Raw genomic sequence first — 4,282 nt, 5'->3', positions numbered from 1 at the left:
GGATGGGGCCCACTGCCACCACGACCCTTCTTCCTTCACCCATCATAAACCACAGGGATAAAAGGCTCCTTTCCCAGCACCAGCCTTCCTGTGATCCTCCTGTCCTACAGCTTAAGGCACAGTGATGCTGGCCAGGAGGAAGGGCACCAAACAAGCAGCAAGCCCAGGTAGTGGTAAGACAACGGCTCCAGCCTCAGTTTCACTTCCCAGCTGTGTTAACATTAAGACTCTGTAATTCATCCTGAAAAGCTTCATGCTTGAAGGGCAAGCAGGACCCCAAGAGCTCCTTTGGGAAGGATGGAGGCACGGCTGACCACCCTAAGGACACACTTACTCATTCTGCAGGGTGACAGCAACATGTTGGCTCCATCCCTTGGCTTTCATTAATGGCAGGCACTGGGTATTAGGTAGAGCAGCACCAGATTTTTCTCCTGTCTCTGATATAAGCCTCATGATCCTGACCAAATCCATCCAGCGACCTGTGCCTGGGAAGAGCAATTTGAATAGCCTACTGCTTTTCCTTGTTATGCAGGAATACATCTCTGCAATGGAAGTCACATTCGATGCCTTTTGATTGATTCAGGTGAATTTTAGGAGCAGATTGTCCAGATGCTGATATTACTATGCAGATCTAGGCCCGCGAAATGAGCACAGCACTGATGAGTGGTACAGTTATGAGCTGCTACGGTTAACTTTCAGACAGCTCCTTATGGGAGAACTCTTAGGGACTGATTTCAGGTTTCACACAGTATTTAGTTAAATCTCTTTCTTTATCTCAGCAGCAGTCTCCGAGGCTGAAGGCTACACAGGGGATAGCACAGGACACTGGCAGGGACAGCAGCATGAAGCGATCCAGTGTAGATGCTCTGGAATTGCTGCATTTCCCCGAGCTCATGAGCCATGAGGAATGTGAATTGACTGCAACGTGCAGAAAGGCCATTAATTACAATAATGCAAGTCACTGCAAGCATCTGTGATGAGCAAGTCCAGGAGACCGAAGGAAGGGCAGCGGGTCACACACCGACACAACACACCGACGACTGCAGCTGAGAGGGGTGATACCAGAACCCGGGTCATTTCTGCTGGGGAGCACGGGGCTTGCAGGTCTCAGAGGTCCCAGGGCTGTTTGCTGTTGCACAAAAACCTACCCCAACAATACCGCCATTACAGCAGCTTTCTGCTGCACCACGTCAGGACAGTGCTACAAGCACAATCAGCTGCTGTCAAAGGACGCCAGCAGCGTGTCCATTTGCGGGGCTGTACCCAAAGCACAGGCTCCCAAGGGCCACCAATCCCATGGGAAGACCAGGGTGGCCAAATACACACAGAGCAAACCAGGACTGCTGCAGCCGGGCAGGAGCTGAGGTCAGACTTACCCGAAGCAGCGAGTGCGATCAATGTTGACTCGCCAGCCTTCGACCTGCTCTGCATGCCTGCAGCTGGAAGGACAGAGCCATTCCCCTCCTCCAAAAGGACACTCACCCGCTCTACAAACACAGAACCCTTCAGTGCACAAGATAAAGCGAGACCAAGCAGTTTGAGGAAGCCACTTCTTACACGTTATTTCTCCCTCATGTTTCTCACGCAGCACTTTACACCCCTTTAGTGATCACTCATGGCTGTAAATATACAAAGGGCTTCCACAGATCGATAAAATTAAAGACTGGGGCCAGGAAAAACAATCATAAACTAAGCTCAGACATCAGACTGGAAAAGAAAGAGATCAGGAGGAATCACAGCATCTCCCAGCACAAGAGACTGGGGAGTTCCTCCCCCTCCCTTTTCACATCTAAGTGACATAAATAAGAAACCTGAGAAAAGCGTCGGCATGAGAATCCAAAGATCTTGCTTCCATCGGGAGCAAACCTGCAAATAGGCAAGAAAAAACAGGGAGCTGTCAAAGATGATGCACACTAAAAATGCAGCAGCTCCTCCGACACTCGGAGGCATTTGTTGGAAGAGCTAGGTTCTTAAACCAGACGTTTTGATCTATGAATTGTTTTGCTGGTCCATGGGGAAAAAGGGAAGGAATTGGCATAGTTAGAGTCCTTTGAAGGTATCTTTCCCAACCATTACAAAAGGAAAAGGGCAGGGGGGGAACAGATGCACATTTGAGCCTCTGGCCCCAGCTCAAGGCAAAGGAAGAGTTCAGAGCATTGAAGCACAAGCGCCAAGTGATGGGCTCAAGGATGATCCCAAGGGAAAGGATGAGCATGGGAAGGCCCCAAAAGCACAAGCAGGTGTAATACACAGGGACACAAAACAAGAACTGCTACCCTGAACACGGAAACGATTCCATCTTTCCTGACCTATTCGGGTCTTCTTGCTACAGGATCAGAAGAGCCCTACAAGGTTCACACCTTCCAGTGTTAACAGGAGGCATTCAGAATTCACCTGACTCCACAGGAATCCATCCTGATGAAAGCCAAGCGAGGTTTCAAGGTGTTCTGGAGATAACAAACATGTCCTTGAGCAATATCTGATCATCCAGGTTCAAATGGGCGCTGTGAGAACAAACCCTGATCATACACTCACCTACGCAGGGCAAGCAGACACGCACCGCGGCAGCCCGGGAGGAAGCAGGAGGGGCTGTAGCTGTCACCACCTCGCTTTAACCTATGTCAAAGCTCTTGGTTTGGCCCAGTCCCTCCCTTCCCACCCCTGGAAGGGATCACAAAAGCACTGCTACACACAGGCTGTGAACGCATTCATAAACAGGAAGAGCATACTCTGCAGGGTAATCGCCTTAACCCCGAGCCGCTCTACACAGCTCCTGCCCTCATTGGGATTCAGCTGGGATGTGGATCCGCAGAGCCCTCAGCCACGGGGCTTTGCCTCCTTCCTGGCATTTCAGAAGATTATCTCTGTGCTTTGCCATCGCCTTGAGATTAAGCTTGTTTTACTACACATTCAGCTGGTATTTGCTCTGCATTCAGCCAGCTGTGTTACAACCTACAGCATTTATCCCCTCGCGTGTTCTGGGGTGGTTTGGGTGCATTTTTACCCCTCAGGTCCAAACAGCATCAAGGGGCAGCTTAGAGGAACCTTTCCTTGAATTGAAGCCCCTTCATGTTTTAGTGAAGCCACTCAGGCTGGCTCAGCTCTGGGAATGGGTAACAGCGATGATGTGTCTAATGGGAACCTTCCCATTGGTTTTAAGGAAGAAAAAGCAGTATTGGTAGACCAAAAACCAGACTGATACGCAAAATGACTGGGCACATGTTCACTCTTGTGCTCCAGGCTACAGAACAGGTAGGACATCCCATTTTTGGAAGTGTCTAGCTCCAAATGCTGCAGAGAGCCAGAGATTTTGATAGCTTTTGAAGAAGGGTAGCAGCAGCTGGCAGAAAGGAGCCTGGGGTGCAATACAGCTCCTTTCAAAGCACCAGCCCCACTTCTGAGTCACTGCGTGGTGCTGGCATAAGAGGATCTCAGGCAATAGCAGGGCCCCAAAGACAAATGGCTCAAGAGATGAAAGATCTGGAAGGAAGGAGCAGCAAGAGCAACAGCTTCTTTCCCCCTTCACTGCCGAAGAGTGGGTTGCAGCTAAGCATGATGTGGACAGAGACAGAACAGGATTGTCCTTTTTTTCCCCCAATTAAAAATGACTGATTATACACTAATAGCAAAAAAAGAGGCAAATTCTCCCCAGGCCAGTTTTGAGCACGTTCCACACCAAGCTGGAAAATCAGGAAGAAAAGGATGAAGGCAAATTATCTGAAGGTGGAGCAGGGAAGAGAAAGTGGAGGCAGCTGGGACACCTGGGCACTGCCGGAGCACAGGTACAGGGCTCCCAGGCCAAGGGCCACCGAGAGAGAAGCAGTACCTGGACAGGACAGAGAACCTCCCACGGGGCAGCCAGCTGGCAGCAGATGGTAGCAGCACAGTGATAAAAGCTCGTGTACATCCTATTTAATAGGGGTTTTGCTCCACTGGCTCTCAGGAAGAACAGCTGCTCTCTCCAACAGCATCGCATCCCGCGGGGGGCTCTGCAGAACAGCACGGAAACGCTCTGCTCTAGAGTGGAAGATGAGATTCAACACCATCTCCTCCGAGGGCGAGCTGGAGAACACAGTAATGACAAACCATCTTAAGAAAACCACTTTATTTCCTTTTTAATTCTTTTTTTATCCCTTTTTTTTTGTCGTTCTGAAGTTTACAGATACGCTTTTGTTTCTGATAAGAGAGCTTCGCGGCAATAAAAAATCACAATGCAGCTAGCAGAGCAGCCGAGCCAAGAGCCATAAATACCAGCACAGAAAACAATGGACAACCACCAATA

Source organism: Pezoporus wallicus, unplaced genomic scaffold (genome assembly GCF_028554395.1).
Source record: "Pezoporus wallicus isolate ANWC-B61680 ecotype Strahan unplaced genomic scaffold, APGP_CSIRO_Pwel_v1 contig_13850, whole genome shotgun sequence".
In the NCBI taxonomy this organism is placed as follows: domain Eukaryota; kingdom Metazoa; phylum Chordata; class Aves; order Psittaciformes; family Psittacidae; genus Pezoporus; species Pezoporus wallicus.
The sequence above is the reverse complement of the archived record's forward strand: the minus strand, read 5'-3'. Positions refer to the sequence as shown.